Here is a 14,699-nt window from a genome sequence, read left to right on the forward strand (position 1 = left end):
TGCAGCCTTATCTTATTATGCGAAGAGTTCCTTCTGTTCCAGAAATTGTAATCAAGTTGTCACTAAGGAACACGGCTTAAGATCTCATATTTTAAGGGCGCAATATTTATTTCTTTCATTGTACTGTACTTCAAGGAGGAAACTTACTTTTATTAGAGCACAGTGAAACTTTTTTTCTGTTTTTGTAATGAAGCCCAAAGCTATTGAAAAACTGATCTAACACAACAATACTCAAATCCTGTTGTTTATAAAATACTCTCATAAAACATGTTCATAGTCACTGTTGTGTAAGATTATGTACTGGGTAGATGTAATTCAGTCCTTCTGGATGGATCTTTCCTACTTTTCAGGATGATTTAAAGGGAAATATGACTAGTTAAAATTAACTAACTTCAAAACAGCCAGCTGCATTTGTTCACATGGCACTTTGTAGAGACAGTTAGGACACATGCATTGTAGGAGACTTCAGCTCCAGACATTGTTTAAGTGAATGTTTCTTTATGTATGCAAAGTGAGCAATAAGTAACCAGCTCATTGATTACTTTTAGGCAACAACTATGGATTTTTTTCGTGACTTTGTGATCTGCCTGATTTGTGGCAAACAGAATTTCTAGAGACTTTAGTTTTAAAAGAAGAACTTGATATTTAAATATTTATTTTGATGAAAATGGAAATGTGATGCAGCCATGAAGCATGGTCCATACTGGAAAAGTGACTTGAAATACAGTTTTAAGTGGAAAGAGAATTCATAATACCGTTCAGCTTTCACTCCAATAGCCGGCAAAGAAAATTATTTTGCATACAAAAAAGGCATTTAACATAAAGACCACCTTTAAAAAAAAAGAATTTCAATAGAATAAACTGCTCTGCACAACTTCCAGATCTCTTCTCACTTTCTTATGACTCCATAGGAAAACGGCACAGTTTTCAATCATTGCAATTTTATCGTGCTTCTGACTGATCACTCACAGTTAAAACTTCTGTTTTATAGATCTTATTATTTGAGTACCTTGGGAAAAAATAAGAAATATTATATTGTCAGATGTTAGATCAATGACATAATTGACATTTTGGATAAAATTTCATCCCAGGTGTTTATTAGGACAGTTATTTCTAACTTTACAACCCTATTTTGTGTATTTCTTTTTAATCAAAATCTGAATGCAACTATTCAGTGACATAACTCTTCTTTCGTTCACTAGCTGACTCTTTAGTTTGAAAGACAGTCTCTCTGAAAAAAGAATTTGAAAGAATAAACATGTCTTGTCTTCAGGAATTTTGCACATGATTGCTTAAGAAGATACATTTCCAAAATGATCTTCTAAAGAAGCAATTCTTGATTTTTTTTTTTTTTTGATTAGGGCTGGCAAAGTCTTACTGTGTCTGTGGATGAAATCAGAAGTATATCTTTTAGGGAAGGGCAGATCTTTTATATAACAATGAGCTTTTAGAAGCTGTCATACCAAACTTCTCTACAGCCAGCTGACACAAGATCACTACTATCAGCTTTCATTAATTTCATTCACATCCTTCTTACTAAATCCTTTCAGTTTTGTTGTTGCACAATGTCATAGGGTCTAATCTTAAAAAACTGAATAAAGGTATCCCTTTTAGAAGATGATATGGGAAATAAAAACAGATATAATTTGGACATTGGAAACAAAATTCAGCAAAGATATAAAAATATTTTTAGAAATGTGAACCACATGTATCTTTCTGGTGAAAACTCAGACATTGGTAGGTCATCAGTTAAAAGTGCGCTAGCTGACTATCTTTGCTCTTGAGTGAGCTTTGCCTGTTTTCCTGCGTGTGTTGAGACTCTTTCTTCCTGCTTAAATAATACAGGTTTAAGTCTATTGTGCACAGGCAGAATGAGATAAAACAGACCTTTTGTCCAGTATTTGTAAAACTGGAAAGAATTCAATGCCTGCTGGAGATCAGGGAGATATTTCTTATTGGATTATTAAAATTATTCATGAAATTGTGGTTACCAAGCTGTGAGATGTTAAGATACCGGAACTATATTTAGCAGGGTACTCAAAAATGGATGTGAAAAGATATTAAGTAGATCTGCCAGTCTGAGTGTTTCAGAAGAAGCGTTACCTCTTCAGCAACTTTAGAATAGGAAGAATGAACATCATTTCCACTTTGTTAATCTTTCAAATTATTTTTCCTACAAGTGGAAGTAACACAGAGTTCATTAAGTTTTCTACTACGGGAAAGAGTGTTCTCTGGCTCCATTTCCAAGTAAAGAGCAGCCTCACTTTTACATTTTGGCCAAATCTGAATTTAGCCTATGTACTGAGTGTGAAAAAATGCTGAGTATGCATTAACAATATGGGTCATTTCTGCCCACAAGTATTAATAACTTTCTCTTGTCATATTGTTTACGTGCATTTTCTAGAGCTAATCTGTCATTGTTTTCATGAGAGAGCTAAATCTTCATAATATGGTCAATCATCACAGCTTGACAGGAATGCGAGTTATGGGCTAAGATGACAGGCATCCTAGTAACGCTATGAAGAAAATAAATAATTTTCTACAAGAGCCTGAAGAAAATAGATAGATGAGGTTCACTGATAGTAATAAAGAGAAAGTAATACTTCTTATTTTCAAGAGTCAGAAATAATTAATGAGAAACTTGTGAATGAGAAAGAGAAAAGGAGTCATTTGCACTTTTCTGTAGTTCTCTCAGAAAAATTAAAATAACTTCTCTAAAAGGAAAACAAATGACAAACATAGGCAACCTAGATTTTACAATAAAGGTTTTTCTAAGAAGCATTCATAACAAGGTTTGAGATTTTAGTAGTATGAAATTTACAAGACTCAAAATGGGGAGAGTATAAAGCAAATTTAGTGGAACCACCTTGATGACCTCCCATTTCATGTCTGGATGCAACGGACAAGTCTCGAGTTTAAAATTTTCATCATATGCGTTCATCTGCGTTTCTCAAATGATCTCCCATGGATTACCAGGGTGATTCATCTGCCTGACCAAGTCTACGTGAATGCTGACGACAATAACTAGTGACACTAGTGACAATGGCTAGCACACTGATGGTCAATCATTCCCTTCGCTTTGAGTTTTCAGAGTACAAGGGAGTCCCTCCTGTGAGTGATTTAAGTCAGGAATGTCACTGTATACAAAATACAGCAAATATGTCATTTCATCCAAAGCATGCCTGTACCATTTCCTATAAATTCTACTCACACTGGAATAACATCATCATCCTATCTGGGAGGGTCTAGCTAACTATCATTATGGCAACTTTATTGTGAACAAAAGCCACAAAAATGAGCCATGTTAGCTTAGTCCCTAAGAAATAATAAAACATGTCCCAGCCAGATGGTTTAGTTACAGTAAAGGAGTCAAGAGATTAGAGCTCTTTAAAATTGGAATAATTAAGAAAGCTAAAGATATGTAACTATCTTTCCTAATCATGACCTCTGAAATCCCTGAAGTTATGTTGTGAATTTCTGAGCAGTTACAGATAAATGGGTTCAAGCTGTCTTCTCTTTTATTAATGCTGCATTTAACTCATTTCTTAATACATTGAGTATTCAGCTGCAAAGAAAGGAAGATATTCACTCTTGATATCTCCATGAAAATACATGTAGGACTACACAAATCTATACTGATTACATCAACTAAATATAAAAGTTAAATTCATGGACTTTTAGGGGAGTACTTTACTTTTTGTAATAATGGAGGATGTTAAGGGGATCAGAAGAATTAAAATATATAAATAGACAGAAACTTGAAAAGCTGATTAGTAACCTGTGATGGATTTTCTATCACATGGATTAATTATTAGAATTGTAAAGCCTTTAGATCCAAAAATCTGAAACACCAATGTACTTTCATAAGGACATACAAAGATGGAGGATCTTACTGTCCCTGAATTTAATTTAAAGCTGAGGTTATATTTACAGCCAAATAGTGAAGGCTAAATAGTAAAAATCACAAAATATTCTCAACATCCTAATGTTTGCAAAAAATCTGTCCCAGCATGTTAAGTGAAACTTCCTTTTTGGTACAGATAAGAAAGAGAAGAGCAGGAGGAGTGGAAATTCTTCAAGGATTTTGAAAAGGACATTTCTAAGATAATGTTAATAGCTCTAGGATCAAGGTTTTCACTAAGTCTAGAATTAGTTCTAGGATGATTTGTAATCATTACAATTGCTTACTTTAGCAAACACTCTGTTGCCACATGTATAAATATTTAAGTTTTTCTGCACATATATGTGTTCATTTCCTATGCTTTCATTTCTTTACTTGATTTATTCTGGATATTGTGTTCCCACATATTTTATCTTAGATCTTATGACTGTATTTTTTTATCTTGCATCAGGTGTTTCTGACTGCAGTTAAGAGAGGATAAAGCAATCCAACAGTAATGCATTTTGGAACAAAAGATTACTTTGTTAATACAAAATATAAACATTATTTCCAGATGAAATAAATGTCACTTGGTGGCAAGATGATTTATTTAAGTTTCTCTGCAAAGTACACAGTCCTTAATTCATTTGGATTGCAGGGCTGTGATTGGTGGCTATTACAGTGATAATGTATTTGACATTATATAAACAAAGTCCCAAAAAGACTTTAATATGTTAGAAGTGTAACAAACTAATTAAGACTCTAAGATCCTCAAGACCTGCACTGTGCTGGGTTGTCTGTAGATGGATTCTTAGCATAATACGAACCTGCTGCATTGCTATAAATAAAAATGCTGTTTAACTATAGAAAAATATTATCCTTACAACAAATGTGACAGAAATGAAGGCTGCTCAGAAATGAAGGCTGCATAACAGGGTACTGAATGAAGAATATTGAGTTGAATTCCTAATTTGGAAATAGGCCAGAGAAACATAAGACAAATTCTGCCTTCTTTTAAAGTCGTATAATATCAATAAAATCAATGGGAAGGGTTTGGCTCAATACTGGTTAAATCTTTTGAGCCATGGGACTTCCTAACTGCAAATGGTCAGGACCTTGGATGTGTGCCTCTTTTATAGAAGGAATAATGTACTTTCACTGTCAAAACATCCAATACATTATCTTTAAACAGCTGACTCATATAAATCTTTCCAGTCTTCTAAATAGTAAGAAACTTCTGTTATCAGAACAAAGGGCTTAGAAAATCACCTGCCAGATTTGGGGCAGGGAGGAGAAATCAGGCAGTTATCCCATCTGAAATACCCTGTATTTTAGATTGGTAACACTTCTTTGAAGTGCTGTGTGACAATTAAAATTCTGAGAGAAACATCATGTTTTATTGCGGACTTGTTTTTGCCCTGTGGTCTGTAGCCAATTTAAATAGTACTGCATAAAAACATCAGTACATCATAAAAGGTTTGACAAAGGAGACATATGCAATTACCTCTATTTAAAGGGTGTCAATTTGAAGCGTAGAGAAGTGAAGTGACTTGCCTGACAATATAATTTCCCAGTGGCAAAACCAGAATGACAATTCAAGGTTTTTAAGCCTTAATTCAATGATCTTACCCATTTACCACTTAAGTAGCATCAACAAAAATAATTAAAATAGAGTATTAGCTAATGTATGACAATAGACCATACCAGCACTGCTTACAAATTTCATATATGTTAACATAAGAGAATAGTGCATAATTAAGGATACATGCCTTATATAGACCTTTACATACCTAATATTTACATGTCAGGACTTCTACATACCTATTTTGGCCTCTTCAGGGACCTACTTAGGGGAATCTCCTGGGGTCGGGCCCTAGAAGGAAGAGGGGTCCAAGAAAGCTGGTTAATATTCAAGCGTCACTTCCTCCAGGCTCAGGATCAGTGCATCCCTCTGAGGAAGAAGTCCAGCAAAGCGGGCAGGAGACCTGCATGGATGAGCAAGGAACTCCTGGCCAAACTCCAACAGAAGAAGGAAGTACACAGAATGTGGAAAAGGGGACAGGCCACTTGGGAGGAATACAGGGACGTTGTCAGAGCGTGCAGGGATGCGACAAGGAAGGCTAAGGCCCAGTTGGAATTAAATCTGGCAAGGGATGTCAAGGACAACAAGAAGGCCTTCTTCAAATACATCAATAGCAAAAGGAAGACTAGGGAAAACGTGGGCCTGCTGCTGAATGGGGCGGGTGCCCTGGTGACAAAAGATACAGAGAAGGCAGAGTTATTGAATGCTGCCTTTGCTTCAGTCTTCACTGCTAAGGCCAGTCCTGAGGAATTCCAGACCTTGGAGACAAGAGAGGAAGGCTGGAGAAAGGAAGGCTCTCCCTTGGTTGAGGAGGATCAGGTTAGAGATCTTTTGTCTAAACTTGACATCCATAAATCCATGGGCCCCGATGGGATGCACCCACGAGTGCTGAGGGAGCTGGCAGATGTTATCGCTAGGCCACTCTCCATCATCTTTGAAAGGTCATGGCAATCAGGAGAGGTGCCTGAGGACTGGAAGAAAGCTAATGTCACGCCAGTCTTCCAAAAGGGCAAGAAGGAGGAGCCAGGAAACTACAGGCCTGTCAGCCTCACCTCCATCCCTGGAAAGGTGATGGAACAGCTCCTCCTGAAGGTCATCACTAAGCATCTGAAGGACAAGAAGGTGATCAGGAGTAGTCAGCATGGATTCACCAAAGGGAAATCATGCTTGACCAATCTGATAGCCTTCTATGACGGAATGACTGGCTGGGTAGATGAGGGCAGAGCAGTGGATGTTGTCTACCTGGACTTCAGCAAGGCTTTGGACACTGTCGCCCATCACATCCTCCTAGGTAAGCTCAGGAAGTGTGGGCTAGATGAGTGGACGGTGAGGTGGCTTGAGAACTGGCTGGATGGCCGAGCGCAGAGGGTTGTGGTGAATGGCGCAGAGTCAAGTTGGAGGCCTGTGGCTAGTGGTGTCCCCCAGGGGTCAGTCCTGGGTCCAGCCTTGTTCAATATATTCATCAATGACCTGGAGGAAGGGACAGAGTGCACCCTCAGCAAGTTTGCTGATGATACTAAACTGGGGGGAGAGGCTAACACACCAGAAGGCTGTGCTGCCATTCAGAGGGACCTGGACAGGCTGGAGAGCTGGGTGGAGAGGAACCTCACGAAGTTCAACAAAGGCAAGTGCAAGGTCCTGCACCTAGACAGGAATAATCGCAGGCAGCAGGAGAGGCAGGGGGTTGACCTGCTGGAAAGCAGCTCTGCCGAGAAGGACCTGGGAGTGCTGGTGGACAACAAGTTAAACATGAGCCAGCAGTGTGCCCTTGTGGCCAAGAAGGCCAATGGTCTCCTGGGGTGCATGAGGCAGAGTGTTGCCAGCAGGTGGAGGGAGGTGATCCTGCCCCTCTCCTCAGCCCTGGTGAGGCCTCCCCTGGAGTACTGTGTCCAGTTCTGGGCTCCCCAGGACAAGAGAGACATGGCACTCCTGGAGAGAGTCCAGCGGAGGGCTACCAAGATGATGAGGGGACTGGAGCATCTCTCCTATGAAGAAAGATTGCAAGAGGTGGGCCTGTTCAGCCTGGAGAAGAGAAGGCTGAGAGGGGATCTCATCAACGTGTACAAGTATCTGAAGGGGGGATGTCGAGAGGATGAGGCCAGCCTCTTCTCCGTGGTGCCCAGCAACAGGACAAGAGGCAATGGGCAGAAACTGAAACACAGGAAGTTCCATCTGAACCTGAGAAAAAACTTCTTCACTGTGAGGGTGCCTGAGCATTGGAACAGGTTGCCCAGAGAGGTGGTGGAGTCTCCTTCCCTGGAGATATTCAAAAGCCATCTGGATGTGATCCTGGGCAATATGCTCTAGGTGACCCTGCTTGAGCAGGGAGGTTGGACTAGATGATCTCCAGAGGTCCCTTCCAACCTAAACGATTCTGTGATTCTGTGATTTCAACCTGTATTCTAGAATATACTGAGCAGAGCTTTCTCGTGTTTGTGAATGAACACATGAGAATTCCCCAGATCTGAGAGTTCTTCAAGGCAGCAGGCTCTTTAGAGAAATTTTAATCTAGAGTCAATTAAATGAATAAAAGTGGCATCATTAGTTCTGAAAATGACTATTATTTAAAAGAGAAGTAAATTTGATGGAAATTAAAATGAATAGGTATTTAAAAAATAAATTACAAAGGTATTATATACAGTAAGATAAAGCGTGTTAGGAGAGAAAAAAAATGAGGCCCCTTACCACAGTGAGAAGTAGAATTGAGATCAAAAGCATGCAAATACAGCAAGGAAAGGAAACAGTCTTAGTGCTGAAAATTTCCTCTGCTTTTCAGTGAAAGGTTAACAAGCTTTTTCTTGAAATGTTGCCAGTTATTATCAATTGAAAAACCATTAAGACAAATTGCTAATCTTCAAAAAGAAAAGCCACAAATCAGTTTAATGATTGCAACTTCTGTAAGTACAGGAGCTGAGAGAGGCATTCGAAAAGAAATGTCTGGAAGTGAGAAAGGGAATGCTCTGTTACCCAATCTCCAACTAGCTGTAGATAAAAGTCATCAATGAGATTCCAGAATGAGATATGGCCCACAAGTAAACATTCCTGAGCTGATCCACTCTCTTTTCTCTCATGATTTTTAAGCAAAAAGATGATGGTCTTCATATATGTGGGCCCTGGTTGGGATCCCAAGAAATACAGAATTAAACTAGCATCTAGAATCATGCTGTATTTGGTGTGTTCTTCTTGCCCGGGTTGGAGCAGCCAGTCACGGTCGATTGCTTCTCATCTTACTCTTGGATTGTCAAGGGAATACAACTCCTCTTTCACTCTTTCTGCTTTGTCCTTCAAAGGACATAAGAAGTTAGCTGAGAAGCTAGTTTAAGAGGTACATTCTATGCACAAAATAAAACTTCAGAACTGTAATGGTTTTGTAGTGCATCTCTTCTTTCTGTTTTATCGTATGAATTTAAATACACAGTTTTCCCCTGTATTGCCTAATGTCTTTCTGGTCTTGTGAAATATTCAAAGGAGTCTACAAAGCATATTAGCTGTTTAATGTTTAATGGCTCTGGTTCTAGTAGGCTTAGAGTCTACCTTAAAGCCCAGCCTTTGTTAAAAAAAAAAAAAAAAAAAAAAGGGTATTTTGCACAACTCAATTAGTGGTACCTTTCCCAGGGACTACTTTGGGTATAGAGAAAGCATGTTCACTGTCACCTAGTTGGGAAAGAACCTTTTTCAGATTTATAAAGATTTTTTCCTCAGTCTATTCTCTCAACAACTCTAAGACCTAAGTCAGATCATGGAACCACCATCAAAACCAGACATTTTCCAGCTAACAACCAACCTTCAAGCTATAAACAGATCCCCTTTATCAACTTGGTCAAATTACTAATATGAAATGTAGGAGAAAAAACTTACTTGATTCACTTTGGCTAGCTGGAGATAAAAAAGTGAATTCATTGGAAATTAACTTCCAAATGTGGTTGTCCTTGATTTTTTCACTTGCTCAGGTGAAATAGAGAAAAACTGGTTGCACAAATACAAAATAATCTGATTATATATTCTCAGCTGCAGTTAAATACAGTATAATTTATGCTATCTACTTACCCTGCTATTAGCAGTACCCTGCTACTTTATAATATGAGTTAGGGAAATCATCTTTAGATTACTGGAGACATTGAAGGGAGACGGACAAATGGCAATAATTTACCATTCATGCACCTCTTTTTTTTTTTAATATACAAACAATTTTGGTAAGAAAATTATTTTATGCATGGCACTATATCTGATGAATTAATAATTTATATTATTACCTGCAGGCTACTACTAAAAATACAAATCACAATATTATATGCAGTTTCTAAAAGAAAGTTGTGTGCAAATACACCTAGCTGAGTCAAACGCTGCCTGACGCAGAAGGGCAGGCACTATTTAGCTGTAGAACAAACCAAAGTAAGAGATGCCAAATCATGAAATACCAGCCTAAACCTAGACAACAGATTCGGAACAAAACAACAAAACAGGTTCGGAAAGCAAAGAACTAGGATTAAGATGATAATTTACATATATATTGCTCTGTGCTTTCTTATGCTGTACCTTTTCAAGTCAGGCAACATGTTTTACTTCAAAATGCTGTACAACAGTTTCATGTTTCAGTTTTGCCTATTGAGCATATAAATGTTGTGGCTTAATTCTTAAAGCATCACAAGAATGATACTTTAACTGCTACTCTGAGAAAGAGCATACATTTATTAGTGGAAGTAGAAAAGTAAAAAATGGATACAGTGTTTTACAGCTTGCATTCCAGGGTTATCTAAAATTTATGAAATTAAATGAACCTCTTGAACACTATTCAGAACCCAGACTGAATGTGTATGTCCCTAAAAGAATATGAAAACATTGAGCCCAGATTTCATGACAGAAGACTGACCAGATATGGCTGGTTGTCTCACGGACAACTCTCTCTCTTCACCACAGAAGACAGAAGTGTCAAAATCACGTCAGTTTGTAAGCTCTTCTAAGGACTTGGTAACTATGCTATAACTAAATCTTCTTATCATACAAAAGTACAACTATAATTTTTTTCAAGCTACAATTCCAACAATACAAAAAGATGAAAAGAGACAAAAACAATAAAAGTAGAAATAAAAAAGAGTGGAAAAAAGAGTGCTAATTCTCTTGGCTGAGGGTAACTCTCATTAGTTCCAGAGCAGAGTCATGAAATTCTCCTCAACCAAATGGAATTGTTACCTTATTTCAGAATAATGGCTGCACTCATCTTCTCCAGTGGGAGAAAAATAGTTTCAAAGCCAAATTTAGCATGCATATTCACGGCTAAAAAAGACCAGAGAAACACTGCAAGTTTTTCCTCTTTAAGGTTGAAATCTGTGAGCCTTATAATTAGCTTCAGAAAAGTAAAAAAGGAAAAGAGAAGGATTTTTAACTGAGTAAAAACTAAATTTTAAATGATTCTCCCTTATCTCTGTATATACAGCTTAAGTTTGGTGCTGCATATCTCCTGCACAGGTTTCAAATCAGTTCATGCCAGTACTTGAACTGCATCCTTAAGCATGTCATATGCATGCTTAGCAAGCTCTCAAGATTAACTTAATGGGCAAAAAGAAATCTCTTTATATACCGTCTGTACAACATTTCCTCTTCAAAAAATCAGAGTAATAAGCATATGATTTAAACAGTGATGAGGCAGAAAACTATCCACAGAGGCAGCTATCTTTGAAAAGCCTTTCTTTTGAATGTATGTCTTAGTTGGCCATACTTACTGGAAATTCTTCCAAAGATTCACATAGGTATCCCAAGGCCAAGAGCAAGCTTTTGAGTATTATATCATGCCTGCTCTACAGACCTCTGCTGTAGCTGTTAGTACGTGCACAGACTTGGTTACTGTGTTAAAATGAAAATTAACTATAACATAAAGAAAATATATGGTTATTTTTTTACAATTAAAGAGCTAAGGGTAAAAATATTGTAATAATTAATGAAAATGAGCAATTCTATTTATGCGAAAATTTCACTTTGAAGTAAGTCTGAATATAAGACATTTCAAGAACTGTTGAAGAAGGAGGGACACGCTTTTCAAAATGCATTTTTTTTTCCTTAGGGTAGTCTGCATGCTTTGAAACAGAGTTGAAAGTTTTTCCCAAAAGTGAAAATGTAATTCAGAGAATTAAACAAAAACAACAACAAGAATGAATCTTTAAAGCTTAAACAGTCTTTGCTACTGTTGAAAGCAAATATTTGAATTACTTCAGAATTTCCTCAGTTCAGTCATTAACATGGAGTCCAGTACATTCCAACAAGGATTTTCAACAAAATACCCTTTACAAACCCAAATCCTTCAATTAAACTAAGTAATTGATTTCTCAGATATAACTAGGCCATCAGCGAAGAGGAAAGGAAAATATGATTCCCTGGAAGTAATGCTGGAGGAGATGTCTGCACATAATCCCTCCAGGTTCATCTTATCACATTCTGCAAAAGTCTTTGAAAAATACAATGATTTTTGCAGGTGTAATTCCTCCCTTTCCTGCAACCGATCATCAAAAAAAAGAAAAAAGAGCTAATAATGAGGTCACACCTGTCAGCACTGGAGATGATGCTCTAGAACCACCCTGAATGACAGCCTAGTCCATTTCTTATCAGTGGGACAAGCACTGTTTCGTACAAGAATAAAGGAAGAGATGAACCAGAATGTAAGGGCATAAAGGGCAGCCAATATCACCTAGTCTGACCTCCCATCCCCTTGAGCAGTTGCTTAGTAGCGGTTTCCCTTCTGAAATGACTTAATTTCTTGGAATTAAATGTTTTATTTTCAGAGATGATCACAAAGTACAAGCACCTTAGTAATACTAAAGGACTTTTTAGAACAAAGTCTAGCAAACATTTCAGATGTTATTACTGAAAAAAAAAGATTGCATAACAGTAGGGGAGAAGCACTTTTTACTGATGAAAAATATAGAATTTTTATTTTTAAGGTATGTAAAATACATTTCAGTAGCTACAAGTTTCTGTTGCTCTTCGGTGAACTTCTGAATGCATGTGTTGCTGTACCAATACCCATTTTTTTAATGAGTGAAATAATCCATCTGTATTTTATCTCATATATCAAAAATAGCATGATTAAATTCATTATTTTGGGGAGTAAAACTACACTAAGATTTGCTCACCCCCACCTACTCTCTCTTTTATAGACAATTAGCTACATTTAAAGAAGGAGCTCTGCTTCTGGTTTATTATAAGTAGGTGCTAATTACTTTTTTATTTTTAGGAAAGGAGCACCAGGGGATCTATATAATAATTTGTCTTAACCACAAAGACCATTGTCTCTCTCACATCTGGGACTGTCCTCCTTTTGGTCATACAGAGCATAATGAAGGACTCACTCAGACAGATATGATGGAGTGAGATGTGAGTAAGAACAACGATCCTAGAGCACTCACAGAAGAACTATAATCTATTTATCATTTGGGCATATATACTCACAGAAGCTTTCTTTTATTCAAGTAATGTAAAATGCAGCAAAAATATAACCTAAGAGCTGCTCTTTTATTTATAGGAATGGTAAACATTCTGCAGAGACAGAGGATAAACTCTGCAGCATCATCTCAGTCAAAAATATCTTTCTTTCTTTCTCTTTCGGTATCTTTCCCAAGGGAAAACAATAATCAAAAATCATGTCACTATCCAGTCAGCGGGAAGGAAAGACAGGGAACTTGTTCAATCCTAACTGAATTCTATGCAAGTGTTTTAACTATGCTACTTTCAGGAAAATATTTTACATTTGCTAATTTGTGAAGTTTATTTCTCTACTATTTATTTTTCCTGGTAGGCTTTTGTTCTAGGCTCTTCCAGGAATCTTAAATGTACTCTATTTAATACCAGACTTTTATTAACAATGAAATAGTTCAGTGAGTTAATTTCTGCTATACCCACAGGAGAGGTAAAATAAGAGGACATTTTTATTGGAATTCATATAAATTTAATTTGCATTTTGTACTAAAACACTAAGTTCTCTGTGTGCTAATACTAAAAATGAACACTGACATAACTTTACTCTGACCATTCATTTATGATGTTAGCAATCTGACTTTTTTAATTAGCAGTTAATTTTTAGTAACATATGGAAGACAAATGTTTCCATTTTTAAATGTATTTTTACCCACTTTCCCTGTGGTGTACTTCCTTCTTCTCTTTTTCCTACCATCCCATCAGCCAGTTTTCAAATTAAGTATAAAGAAGAGTTGTGTTCTTCAGTGAAATTAAACTCACTAAAGATGATATTTAAAAGTGTTTCCTATCTTTGAAATATTTATATCTCTTTAGCAACTGCAGGCAAGCACAAGTCTTCCTGCATCCTTACCTGCATATTATCATCAGAAAATACATGTGATAGGTTGCACATTACCCTTGACACAACTTTCTTAAATTTTTTAAGTAAAAATATCTACAAAATATTTCATATAAAAAATTGGTGGAGCCATGCAAATTTCTGAAATAATTACATAAATAACATGTCCCTATTATTTACTCATTAAGAGGAGAGACCACAAGTTGTCATGGAGAGCAGAAACTAAATGAGAACTCAGGCCAATGGAAAAAAATGAGCTAATGAAGCAGTATCCTGCAACACCCCTGCAGCGTTATAAAACAGAATTGTGAACAAAACAGATATTATTTTCTTGAGAGAATCAAATAGTGTTCTGCAGAAAAATTCCTTTCATTTCTAACCAGCTCTGTATAACGTTTTGGGGCTAAACATGCTGTTTGTAAATAATTGCTATTTCTTACATCTTGTTCAGCATGTACTCTAGCCGCACAGGTACAGTTTTATAAAGCAGGAAATATTTGATCTAAATCTTAAAAGGAGCATGTTTCTCATCTCTGCTGAGAAAAATATAGTTCGCTTAACTACATCGTAAAGAAGGTCGTCTACAGCTCTTTATATAATTGTCACCTTTTTCACCACATGACTAGAAGCTAAACACTTACAAACATAGGAACAAGAGAAAACATGTTCCATTGTACAGGAAGATATTACGATCATGAGCTTTGCCCACAGATATTTTATCAAACAAGGCAATATTACTATTTCCAGCAATATCTAAAGCTGTACACGCACATAATTCCACAGATAAAACTTAAGTGCTACATACTGTTACTACACATTTACTTCACTTAAGAAGCACAACAGATCTAAAGAAAATGAAACACTTCATCTTTGAAACGGTAGAGAGTAGTTTATAATCCACTCACTGAGGATAACATCTGGAATCCATCTCA

General features: G+C 36.9%; 1 protein-coding gene across 4 annotated transcripts in view; it reads right to left on the reverse strand.

The window, feature by feature from the left end:
• CCDC102B (coiled-coil domain containing 102B) overlaps positions 1-14,699 on the reverse strand; it is a 193,919-nt gene that overhangs the window by 71,157 nt on the left and 108,063 nt on the right. The gene's annotated exons all lie outside the window — the stretch shown is intronic.

This window comes from Struthio camelus, chromosome 2 (assembly GCF_040807025.1).
Source record: "Struthio camelus isolate bStrCam1 chromosome 2, bStrCam1.hap1, whole genome shotgun sequence".
Classification (NCBI taxonomy): Eukaryota; Metazoa; Chordata; class Aves; order Struthioniformes; family Struthionidae; genus Struthio; species Struthio camelus.